The following is a 14,033-nucleotide window of genomic DNA, read 5'->3' as shown; positions in this document are numbered from 1 at the left end:
CAACAAAATCAATAAAGGAAGCTTGAAGATCACATGTGCCAAGCATATAATGCTGTAACTGGCGTTTAACCTCCAGTTTAAAGTTAAATGCCAGAAAAAGGAAAGGCATCAAAGCTGAAAGTGGTGTTTAACCTTCAGTTTAAGGTTAAACTGAAGGTTAAACGCCAGAATCATGGAAGCTGAGAAAAGAGGAAACTGGCGTTTAACCTCCAGTTTGACCTTAAACTGAAGGTTAAACGCCAGAATGAGAATGGCACCAAGGGAGTATTTCCACGTTTAACCTCCAGTTTGACCTCAAACTGGAGGTTAAACGTGTTCGAACCTTATTATGCACCAGGAAGCCATTTCCACGTTTAAGCTCCAGTTTGACCTCAAACTGGAGCTTAAATGTGTTCGACATTTTTGCTCCTCCAGGGTTGCCTTCTCATTTCCACGTTTAACCTCCAGTTTGACCTCAAACTGGAGGTTAAACGTGTTCGACCCATTCACACTCTTGGGCTAGTTTCTTCATTTCCACGTTTAACCTCCAGTTTAACCTCAAACTGGAGGTTAAACGTGTTCGACTCAAATTGCTTCCAGGGGTTGCTTTCTTCAATTCCACGTTTAAGCTTTAGTTTAACCTTAAACTAAAGCTTAAACGTGTTCGACCTATACACAACCCATAGTTGCTTTCTTCCATTTCCACGTTTAAGTTTCAGTTTAACCTTAAACTGAAACTTAAACTTCAACTTAAAAGCCACTTTTTGAAAGGGTTTCTGGGCCAAATATATTGAAGTTTAAGTTAGCATTTGAGCACAAATATTAACTTAAACATATTATGGTATGAAACCCAATGGAATATCATGGTTTATGGGATTGGGCCTGAAGAATTGATGAGTCTGGAGCATCCATTTGTTGAGTCTTGTGTCATTACTTGTTTATCACTAAATTTGCTCAATGAATGTTACAGAATTGGATCACAGCCTCATCAGGATTATGGACCATAAACCCAAAGCAAAAGGAAATCAAGGAAAGGCCTCAAAGCCCAAGAACACAACAGAAGCTCAATTTAGAAAGTGTATAAATAGGATAGAATGGAAGTTAGTTAGGGACTTTGGACACACTTTTACACTTCGGAACTTTTGATCATTTTGTTTGTAATTGAATTCAGAGCTATGATTCACTAAACCCCTTTCATTGGGTTAGGGAGCTCTATTGTAATACAATGAATCAATAATAGTTTTATCTTCCTCTTCAATCTTTTCTCTTGAATTTGTTAGAAAGCTTCTCGATCTAATTCCATTGGGTAGTTGTCTTGGGAAAGAAACTACCCATAATTGGAATCCTTCGGAACCTTGGGAAAGGAATGATGGATTCATGCTAGAGAAGTTTTCTCACAGTGAATTGGATTGGGGTTTGGATGGATATTGTGACATGTAATCCTACCAAATTGTGGTTCATGAAACTGTGTGGTATAATCAGTGATCGAGCATCATCTCTTCTTATGAACATTTAAACCAAGGGATTGGGAATTTGTTTGTTTTTAGAGAGAATTGGTGAGCCAAGGAATTGGGATCCAATCATATAAGATTGCCAAGCAAGATTCAATGAATGCATTGGTTGAGGAAGAGATGAAATGTTTTGGTTCAGAGATTTCAATATCTCCTGACCCCAATGAACTCCCCATCTCTGATCTACCTTTTCTATTTACATTCTGCAATTTCAATTCATGCAAATCCTCCCCAATTCCCTTTTAATTTCAGCAATTTACTTTCTAGCACCTTAATTCTCGCAATTTAAGTTTATGCAATTTCAATTCCTTGCAATTTACGTTTCCTGCCACATTTACTTATTGCAATTCTCGTCCACAAGTTGATTCCGCTCAACTAAACAAACTTCTAATTCGAATTGCTCATTCAACCAATCCTTGTGGGATTCGACCTCACTCTATTGTGAGTTTTTACTTGACGATAACCGGTGCACTTGCCGGAAGGAATTTTGCCGATCGTGCAATTTCCTAAAATCATAGCATAACAAGTTTATGCACGCATCAAGTTTATGGCGCCGTTGCCGGGGATTGGTTTTCGATTGACAATTCTCAAATTGGAAGTTAACTAGATTGAGCATTTTTCTTGTTTTGTTAATTTACTTGTTGAATTTTAATTTCTGCACTCTGTTATTTGCTTTCTTTCTTTATGCCTTTAAATTCAAGCAACTAACTCACTGACCCACTAACTATTTGAATTAATTCCTCAACTGCTCTAACCATACTCTTCTATTAACCAAGAGTATTCCACTTGTTTGTTGCTTGTGGTGTGTTTTTGTATGACAGGTAGAAGAGGAGAGGCATCAACTCCTCCATATACCGAACCAGAGAGGACCCTTCATAGACGTAGAAGGGAAGCAAGAGGGAAGAGAGTACTGAGAGAAGAGGAATCTGAAGGAGAATCTGAGGACAACTTTGAGGAAGCTCTAGATCTCAACATGGATAGAGAATTTCACAACCATGAGAGGGCTGATGGAAACAATGCCATTCCTGAGAGGAGGGTTCTTGGTTCATACATAAACCCAACCTCTGGGAATTGTGGAAGCAGCATTCAGAAACCACCCATTCAGGCCAATAATTTTGAACTCAAACCACAGTTAATATCACTGGTGGAGAACCATTGTTCATTTGGTGGGAGTGTTAATGAAGACCCAAACCAACATCTCACAAAATTCCTGAGAATTTGCGACACTGTGAAGTCCAATGGAGTTCAGGAAGATGCCTATAAACTGCTCTTGTTCCCATTTTCACTTAGGGACAAGGCAGCTAAGTGGCTGGAATCATTCCCAAGGGACAGCCTAACAACCTGGGATGAGGTGGAGAGCAAGTTTCTGGCACGTTTCTATCCCCCACAAAAGGTCAATAGGCTTCGATCTGAAGTTCAGACTTTTAGACAACAAGATGGTGAGACGCTCTACGAGGCATCGGAGAGGTTCAAAGAATTGACAAGGAAATGTCCACCCAACATGTTCCCTGAATGGGTGCAATTGCATATCTTCTATGATGGACTTTCTTATGAATCAAGGAAGGTTGTAGACCATTCATCAGGAGGTTCATTGAACAGGAAAAAGACTGTGGAAGAAGGCATTGAAGTGATTGAGACAGTGGCTGAGAATGAATACTACTATGCTTCAGAGAGACACAACACTAAGGGAGTCATGGAGCTGAACCATGTTGATGCAATTCTAGCCCAAAACAAGGTGTTTGCCAAGCAACTAGCAGAGCTCACCAGGAAATTAGACACAAAGCAAGTGGCTGCAATACACACACAAGATCAAGAGGAAGTAAGCATTGAAGGAGGTGATTGGGAAGAGGCCAACTATGTGGGAAACCAACAAAGGCAATCATATGATCCACATTCCAACACTTACAACCAAGGATGGAAAAACCACCCAAACTTTGGGTGGGGAAACCAGCAAACCCAACCACAAAACCACAAACCTTACAACTCCAACCAAAGATCATACCAAGCCACACAAAACGCTTACTCCCAACCACCATATCATGGCCAAAATAATCAACCTGCCCAACCTAATCCGAACCAACAATTTCAAGATCAATTAGACAGGATAGAAGGAAAGCTTGAAAACATGGGTCAGGACATAAATGAGTTGAAAAGCTTTAGGGAAGATGTGAGATCGACCTTAAGAAGCCATGGTGAAAAACTCAAGTGGATGGAGTCTCGAGTAGGAGAGCTATCTCAACAGGCCCCCAAGTCAACTGCAGTGTTCCCTAGTGACACTGAAAAGAATCCTAAGGGGGAACAAAAGGGAGTGAGATGGGAAGAATGCAAGGCCATCACCATATTAAAGGAAGAAGAAGGAATCAAACCCTCAGAAAAGGAGCCAGAAATCTTGAAAGAAGGTGTGGAAGAAGCTAAGCAGGAAAGTGAAACTGAGCAAGCCAAGGAAATGCAAAAGGAAGGTATGCTGGGAACATACCAACCAAAAGCACCATTTCCTCAGAGGTTAGGAGGAGGTGAAAAAGGGAAAACATATTCAAGGTTCTTAGAGACATTTAAGTCTCTCCACATCAATATTCCCTTTCTTGAGATCCTCCAGCAGATGCCTACACATATCAAGTATTTGAAGGAATTGCTGAGCAAGAAAAGAGTTTTGAAGGGAGGACAAACTGTAATAATGAACAAAGAATGCAGTGCACTCATCAAGAAGGCTGTGGTCTCTAAGAAAACAGACCCAGGAAGTTTTCATATCCCCTGCATCATAGGGGAAACAAAAATTGACAGAGGATTCTGTGATCTAGGAGCTACCATAAATGTGATGCCTCTGACTCTTATGAGGAGGCTACAACTGAATGAGGTGAGATCCACTGATGTAATCATACAACTGGCTGACAAAACTCAAAAGCAAGCTGAAGGGGTAGTTGAGAATGTGCTGGTGAAAGTGGGAAATTATTTTTTCCCCACAGACTTTGTCATTTTGGACATGGAGGAAAGCTACCTACACCCTATCATCCTGGGAAGGCCATTTCTAGCCACTGCCAGAGCGCTCATAGATATAGAACAAGGAGAGCTAATTTTGAGAGTACATGATGAACAGCTCATTTTCCATGTTTTTAAACCTGCATCTGAGTCTGAACCAGAACCTGAAAAGCCTAAGGATGATAGTAGCAATCTGTGCTTGGAGGAAAGCAATTCAGCAGCTGAAACTCTAAAACAATCCTTTGAAGGCAAACAAGAATTACAAGAGTTAAAGCCAAAAGAATCAATAGAAATAAACCAGAAGGGTCCTGCTAGCATAAGGGTCAATGAAGAGATCCTCAAGAGAGAGGGAAGAATTGTAAAGAAATTGCCAAGAGGGTGGAGAAACAAGAAAATTCCCACTGAAGGTTTCTCTCCGGGAGATAGAGTGATATCAAGCCATTATCTGCCAATCCCACCTGGCCTCAAACCCATTCCTTCTCAGCTCCCTCAAGTGTTCACAATCAGGAAAGTTCTTTCTATGGAACATTTGGAAATCATGAAGGAATCAAATGGGGATGTTTCCATAGTAAGAGGAGAAGACATCAAGCACTACAATCCACCCTAACAAGGGACGACCGTCAAGCTAGTGACGTTAAAGAAGCGCTTCATGGGAGGCAACCCATGCTTTAGTATCCTTACTCTTTATTGTTTGCTCTACATCTAATAAAGCATGGTTTCTTATGCATGAACTTGAATCCTCAGGAACAACTGTTGATAAGGTGCACTAAACATTGCATGTAAAATACAATTGGTTTCTAAGTTTGGTGTGCCCGAAGGCACCCCAAATCTTATTCAAATTGTATTTAATCTTTCAAGGTGCACAACCAAACATTAAGTTTGGTGTTCCTTTTGAACACAGTTAATGAAAAGCAAGAAGTTCCTTTGGATTTAGAAATTCATGACAAGTATACCATTTGCACGTTTTAATACCTTGATTTCAATTACTTTAGGTGGTAAAATTGTTTTAGGATCAAAGAGCCAAAGTGACTATGATTTATTAGAATTATGCACAATTATTAAGGATAATCAACATGGATTTCATATCATCAGAAGACATTACCAAACACTAAGTTTGGTGTCCATTAATAAGTGTGCATACATACAAAAGTCACGGCTATAAGCTCATGAAGACAATCATTGATTTACAATTCAAAAAGAATGAAAAACATGTGCAAGTACTATTCATTATTCACATGGACCGAAAAATAATAGCAAATTTGTTTGTTTGTGCAGGTACAAAAGGAAAGATAAGAATGGAGGAAGAAGACAAGGGGGTGAGGCACGGTTCTTGGTCAAAAAGGAAGTTCTGTATGAAAAGATAGCTACATGTACAACCTAATGCACCCAGAATACTTCCAAGAAAGTGAAAAGCAATTCGTCCTTTTCCCTAAATATTATATTTACCATCAAGCTATCCTTCACAAATCACCCTAGCCGTCCATTTCTCACTTGCGTGCTCTATAAAGAATCAATTAGGGAACGAGCTCCACACCACAAAATCCCCTTCTTGCACATTTCCTTTCATTATAGCACAACTATCTCTTGCCGAAAACAATCCCACCACACTTCTTTCTTACTTCACCTTGTCAACCTTAGCTTGTCACTTGCCAAAACTAAGGAACCAATGGCAGCCTCATCTAGCCACAAAAGAAGAAAGGATAAGGAGCCAATGGAGGAGGAAAGGGAATTTGATGCGTGGAAATACAAATCAGTTTTCCATGAGATTCAAGCCGAATGGATGAGACCTAAAAAGGTACTAGCTGAGGTTCCCTTTGACCTTGAAAAGGATGAGTTTCCAGGAATTTGGGAGAAGATCAAAAAGAGGAAGTGGGAGCTCTTAACTAAGCCAATCACTAAAATCAACATCAACTTGATAAAGGAGTTTTATGCAAATGCAGTGAGGGAGGATACAACCGTGGAACCCACGTACAAAAGCTATGTGAGAGGGGTGGAAGTTGACTTCAGCCCAAAAGCAATCATGAAAACTCTTGGCCTGAAAAACATACGTTTCAGCCAAGCAAGTTATGAGGAAAGGATGATGGTAGAACCTGACTATTCGACTATTGCTGAGGACCTTTGTGCCATCAGAGCTGAATGGGTGAGAAAAATAAAAGGGGCTCCAAGAGTCTTGAGAAGGGGAGATCTAACACCTGAAGCTAAAGGGTGGTATGCAATAGTTAGGAGATCCATCCTACCCACTGCAAACACTTCAGAAATAGTTCCTAAAAGAGCCATCTTGCTACATTGCATTATAGTGGGAGGGGAGATCAAAGTTCATAAACTCATTGCCGAACAGATACAAGAGTTTAGTGAGAAAAGTGACCATGACTCCTGGCTCCACTTCCCTAGCACCATCATTAGACTATACATCGATGCCCAAGTACCACTTGAAGATGAAAGACCTGATTGGCTATATCCTGGAATGGCCATAACTGCGTACAGAATGAATCTTGGCCCAGTTGCTCCAAGACATACAAGAAGAAGAAATGAAGAAGGGCAACAAGCAGGAGCAGAACAAGAAGCAGAGCAAGAAGGAGAAAAAGGAGAAGAAGAGCAAGAGGAGCAAGGAATTCCAAAAAGAAGGCAACAAGTTCCCGGAGACCCCATGGATATGAGCAGAATGCAGGAACTCATAGAAGGAATGTCTCAACAATACATGAGGTCTCAAGAGAGACAAGAGGACTTTCACCTGAAAATGATGGATATGCAAAGGAACTTTGAATCAAGATTCCTAGATCTGCAAAGGGAACAGAATTTACAATTGCAGGAATCCCTCAGCCACATATGCCAACACCAAGATGCCAGCATCTTGGCAATCAAGGAAGCCACCACCATGCAGAATGCAAGATACTCAGTTCAAGCTGATTACAACATCAGCTCTCAAATCAAGCTTAACTACATAGGGGAACATCTACACAAGATGGACCCAGCATTCCCAGCTTTTGATGAGTATTTCAAAGGGAGGAAAGAAGGAGAAATCAAATTGTTTCCTGGCAACAAAGAGAAAACAAGAAATTTCACAAGGTGGTGTTGTTCCTTGACCTTTCTTTAAAAGGCAAACAAAAGCATGCTTGTTCTGGTTTAAACTGAAAATTGTTGAATCTTTCTGGAATATGAAGTTGTTAGTATGAGTGTTGATTTACTGCTTTGAATAAAGTGAATGCCTAGATGTTTGGATATAACTCCACCTTCTTAAACAAATGCTTGCCATGCTTGTTCTGTTTCCAAAAATTAAAAGAAAAGTTTGAACAAAAGTAACTTGGCTCAATTAGTGACAATTCAAGTAGAATTAAGTGGTGGTATGCATGCTTGATTCTTTAGTCAGCTCACTGGAAATTGAATGTAGAATTATCATTTTTTGTGTAGAAGTTGAATACTGTCTATGGATCTTGATGAATAAATGTCTTTGGCCATGAAAAAGGAAGAAAAAGAAGAAGAAAAGCCACTGAAAAAGGGCAACCAAAAAGCAAAAGAATTAAGAAAATAAAGCTAGGCACCAATGGTTTGAACTTTTGAGACATATGCCTGTGGTGTTTATGTACTAGGATCTGCTTGGATGAATAGGTTCTGTGGAGTGTTTCAACACTTGGTAACTTGGGTTAACTAACCCGGGATTATCAACCAAAAGTCCATTATCAAGAGCAACCTAGCTACAAAACATTTAGTTACACAAAGAGGTGCTGGGCACCAATGTCTCAAAAAGAAATGTGAACTAAAATGCCTGTAGTGGATATGTGTACTGCACTGATAAGAAAATGAAATTGCCAAAGGCATGTGCAACACATGACACTGAGCAAACAAGGAGCAAAGGAGCTCTAAGAAAAAGAAAAAACAAAGAAAGAAAAAGTGCCAAGGACATAAGAATAACAAGAGGCCATAGCAGTGCTTGATGGATGCAATGAAAAAGTGATAATCTTCCCTGATAAGAATGAAAAAGTGATGCTGCAACTTTCTGCATAAAACCCTTCTGATGAACTTCAAATGCTTGCTAATATAGCCAATGTAATTGCTTTCTGTTTCATACTTTCTTCTCAATTATCTCAGGACTTGCTTAGGGACAAGCAAGTATTAAGTTTGGTGTTGTGATGCCAAGGCATCTTAGGCTAGTTTCACTAGCATTTTTCTGTTAGTTTTAGTTGTTTTATGCATTTTCTTGAGCTTAAAGTAACCAAGAATGGTTAAATGAACAACAAAGTAATGAATCATCCAAGCAATATAATTTTGATGCAAATTCCATGAGTTTTAGTTATATTACTTGAATGCTATGAATGGAAGATTTCTCATGAAAATTTGCAAGACTTTGATGCAATTGTTTGGATGATTTCAGGGAAGAAGAGGCTAGGCAAAGAAGCAACAAAATCAATAAAGGAAGCTTGAAGATCACATGTGCCAAGCATATAATGCTGTAACTGGCGTTTAACCTCCAGTTTAACCTTAAACTGGAAGTTAAACGCCAGAAAAAGGAAAGGCATCAAAGCTGAAAGTGGCGTTTAACCTTCAGTTTAAGGTTAAACTGAAGGTTAAACGCCAGAATCATGGAAGCTGAGAAAAGAGGAAACTGGCGTTTAACCTCCAGTTTGACCTTAAACTGAAGGTTAAACGCCAGAATGAGAATGGCACCAAGGGAGTATTTCCACGTTTAACCTCCAGTTTGACCTCAAACTGGAGGTTAAACGTGTTCGAACCTCATTATGCACCAGGAAGCCATTTCCACGTTTAAGCTCCAGTTTGACCTCAAACTGGAGCTTAAACGTGTTCGACATTTTTGCTCCTCCAGGGTTGCCTTCTCATTTTCCACGTTTAACCTCCAGTTTGACCTCAAACTGGAGGTTAAACGTGTTCGACCCATTCACACTCTTGGGCTAGTTTCTTCATTTCCACGTTTAACCTCCAGTTTAACCTCAAACTGGAGGTTAAACGTGTTCGACTCAAATTGCTTCCAGGGGTTGCTTTCTTCAATTCCACGTTTAAGCTTTAGTTTAACCTTAAACTAAAGCTTAAACGTGTTCGACCTATACACAACCCATAGTTGCTTTCTTCCATTTCCACGTTTAAGTTTCAGTTTAACCTTAAACTGAAACTTAAACTTCAACTTAAAAGCCACTTTTTGAAAGGGTTTCTGGGCCAAATATATTGAAGTTTAAGTTAGCATTTGAGCACAAATATTAACTTAAACATATTATGGTATGAAACCCAATGGAATATCATGGTTTATGGGATTGGGCCTGAAGAATTGATGAGTCTGGAGCATCCATTTGTTGAGTCTTGTGTCATTACTTGTTTATCACTAAATTTGCTCAATGAATGTTACAGAATTGGATCACAGCCTCATCAGGGTTATGGACCATAAACCCAAAGCAAAAGGAAATCAAGGAAAGGCCTCAAAGCCCAAGAACACAACAGAAGCTCAATTTAGAAAGTGTATAAATAGGATAGAATGGAAGTTAGTTAGGGACTTTGGACACACTTTTACACTTCGGAACTTTTGATCATTTTGTTTGTAATTGAATTCAGAGCTATGATTCACTAAACCCCTTTCATTGGGTTAGGGAGCTCTATTGTAATTCAATGAATCAATAATAGTTTTATCTTCCTCTTCAATCTTTTCTCTTGAATTTTGTTAGAAAGCTTCTCGATCTAATTCCATTGGGTAGTTGTCTTGGGAAAGAAACTACCCATAATTGGAATCCTTCGGAACCTTGGGAAAGGAATGATGGATTCATGCTAGAGAAGTTTTCTCACAGTGAATTGGATTGGGGTTTGGATGGATATTGTGACATGTAATCGTACCAAATTGTGGTTCATGAAACTGTGTGGTATAATCAGTGATCGAGCATCATCTCTTCTTATGAACATTTAAACCAAGGGATTGGGAATTTGTTTGTTTTTAGAGAGAATTGGTGAGCCAAGGAATTGGGATCCAATCATATAAGATTGCCAAGCAAGATTCAATGAATGCATTGGTTGAGGAAGAGATGAAATGTTTTGATTCGGAGATTTCAATATCTCCTGACCCCAATGAACTCCCCATCTCTGATCTACCTTTTCTATTTACATTCTGCAATTTCAATTCATGCAAATCCTCCCCAATTCCCTTTTAATTTCAGCAATTTACTTTCTAGCACCTTAATTCTCGCAATTTAAGTTTATGCAATTTCAATTCCTTGCAATTTACGTTTCCTGCCACATTTACTTATTGCAATTCTCATCCACAAGTTGATTCCGCTCAACTAAACAAACTTCTAATTCGAATTGCTCATTCAACCAATCCTTGTGGGATTCGACCTCACTCTATTGTGAGTTTTTACTTGACGATAACCGGTGCACTTGCCGGAAGGAATTTTGCCGATCGTGCAATTTCCTAAAATCGTAGCATAACAAGTTTATGCACGCATCAATGATTGCCACAAATGCCGCCGTGTACCTCTTCTAACACTTCCCTGGTGTGGGGGGTCGGCACGCATTTTAGTAATGGTACCGAGATCCCTCTTTTGTACAGGATGTTGTTTATGATGGTGTAGTACTGTGCCTCTCTTTTTAGCCTCTTTGCTTCCTTTTCTTCTGTTGGGAGCGTTCCTGTTTTGAGGTAGTTGATTATGGGGATCATCCATCCTTGGTCCTGGCTTGTTATGGTTAGGACTTTTTCTGCTTCCGAGATTGATGGGTTCTGTAACATTTCCTGGATGAGGCTTCTATTGTTGCCCCCTGGTTTGGTGCTGGCTAGTTTTGAGAGTGCATCAGCTCGGGCATTTTGCTCACGAGGTATGTGGCAGATCTTGTATTCCCTGATTTGTCCGAGTTGTTTCTTGGTCTTATCCAAATACCTTTTTGTTCATACCCTGGGTCAAGCTGTCCGACCCGGGATGTTTAGCGACAAGCCGACCGACCTCTTCTCAAAGAGCTCGGCCAAATGCCCGACCTCTTCTCAAAGAGCTCGGCCAAATGCCCGACCTCTTCTCAAAGAGCTCGGCCAACTCGCCAAAGGAGCCCAAAGCAGGCCCAAAACGAAGGAACACAGCCCAATCTAAAGGCAGCCAAAGCCCAGAAAGATAAAGGCGGTTCCCTTGAAGATAAGATGACCTCACTTAAAGATAAGATAAAGATATAAGATAACTAACTTATCTTATCCACAAGAGGCCACATCTCACCATTATAAATACACTGGAACACCCAGGTATACTCATACTCTGATTCTACATAAAACCTGTTTAATACCCATGCTAACTTAAGCATCGGAGTCCCTTGCAGGTACCCCCCACCCTCCGGGGACGAAGGATCAGCACCATCACCAAGTCCAACAAGTCGGACACGGCGGCCCCAGCCACCATCATCAAGTCGGACACAACATAGAAGATCTCGTCCAGACGACCGAGCTACACGTTTCAGGTAACCCCCGGAACATTGGCGCCGTTGCCGGGGACCTGGAAGTCATCCCATCACCATGGCGGACAACCATGACAACGACCATGATTCAGATCTAGAGGATAGAACACCGCACAAAGACGCGGATACTACACCAAAGGATACTCTTCAACCCACCAAAGGCGAGAATTCGCCAAAAAAGGAGGCTATGGAGGCACTTCAAGATCGCTTAAAGCAACTCGGAAAAAAAAAAAAAAAGGTGGAACATCAACAAGAAGCTGAGAGAGACCTACGAAGGGAAGTTAGGTGATGCCACAAGTTAAAGGACAAGCTCCTAAAACTCGAAGCAGATCTCAAGGCCAAAACAACTCGATCCGGTCACGAAGACAGCCCCTACAAAGATCAAGACCCACTCACCAAAGATATCATGAAAGCTAAAGTCCCAAAGGACTTCAAGGCTCCCGACATGATCCCGTACGGTGGCACATTGGATCCAAGCCATCATCTCAGTAATTTCAGAAGAATGTACCTCACCGACACATCGGACGCCATTCGATGCAAAGTCTTCCCGACTACTCTAACGAAGACAGCAATATGGTGCTTCGACAGTTTGTCTCCAAGATCCATCACAAGTTTGACGACCTTGTTAAGAAGATTCCTCGCCAGGTTCTCCACCCAGAAGGGTAAAGAGTCCAAGAAAAGAGAAGATCAATCGGAGAAGATCCCACCACCTCGCCCAATCAAAAGCAAAAAGAAGAAAGAGGTCGGACGAGTTCAAGGTCCACCTCACACCAAAGAGGCTGGGCGAGTCTAAGGTCCACCTCACACCAAAGAGGTCGGACAAGTTGAAAGTCCACCTCACACCAAAGAGGTCGGACAAAAGTTGAAAGTCCACCTCACACCAAAGAGGTCGGACAAAGTTGAAAGTCCACCTCACACCAAAGAGGTCGGACAAAAGTTGAAAGTCCACCTCACACCAAAGAGGTCGGACGCATTGAAAGTCCACCTCACACCAAAGAGGTCGGACAAAGTTGACGGTCCACCCCACACCAAAGAGGTCGGACAAGTTGAAAGTCCACCTCACACCAAAGAGATCGGACAAGTTGAAGGTCCACCTCACACCGAAGATGTCGGGCGAGTTTAAGGTCCACCTCACACCAAAGAGGTCGGACAAGTTGAAGGTCCACCTCACACCGAAGATATCGGACGGATTGAAGGCCCACCGCACACCAAAGAGGTTGGACGAGTTGAAGGTCCACCTCACACCAAAGAGGTCGGACGAGTTAAACATCTACCTCACACCAAAGAGATCGGACGAGTTGAACGTCCACCTCACAACAAAGAGGTCGGACGAGTTGAAAAAGTTTGCCTACACCCTCATACTCACCTCTCGATGACTCCACCCATACTTTCAAGATCACACTATCAGAGTTCGGACCAACCAGCCCATAAAAGGCATCCTACAGAAAACAAACTTAGCTGGAAGAATCCTACAAGAGGATAGCTCAGATAATTTGGGGGACCCTGGACAAAACCAGAGAACATCTCGGACAATTCGAGGGACCCTGGACAAAAATAGAAAACAGCTCAGACAATTCGGGGATATGAGGTCCGACATATACCTCGGGAGCAGAACGCCCGAGATGATGCACTTTCAAAACCAGCCAGCACCAACAGCTCGGACAATTCGGGGATATGAGGTCCGACACATACCTCGGGAGCAGAACGCCCGAGCTGATGCATTTTCTAGCCAACACCAAACCAGGGGGCAACAACAGAAGCCTCATCCAGGCTACATTACAAGACCACAACAAATCAATCTTGAAGGCGGTATAAGGGATGTACTCAGGGTCATCCAGCCAATCAGGAATGCCGTCCGGGATCTTAGTATATATCTCAAAGACATAGGTCAACTATGGGGTTACTACCAAACAACTCGGGCAAATAAGGAAACAACTCGGACAATAACAGCAAAACATCAAGTAACAGACGTGGCAGTAAAAAGGGAAACCCCAGGATTCACACAAAAGTCCAGGGGCACCCTTTGGAGGCAAGAACAGAGTAAAAACCCAAATACAAAGGAAAGAACTCGACCTACTTCCAAAAGTCCGAGAGAGAGCTCCGATCAAGGAAGAGGCATTAAAACGTCAAATGGCCTCAAGA

The sequence above is a fragment of the Arachis stenosperma genome, chromosome 9 (genome assembly GCF_014773155.1).
Source record: "Arachis stenosperma cultivar V10309 chromosome 9, arast.V10309.gnm1.PFL2, whole genome shotgun sequence".
Taxonomy (NCBI): Eukaryota; Viridiplantae; Streptophyta; class Magnoliopsida; order Fabales; family Fabaceae; genus Arachis; species Arachis stenosperma.
The sequence above is the reverse complement of the archived record's forward strand: the minus strand, read 5'-3'. Positions refer to the sequence as shown.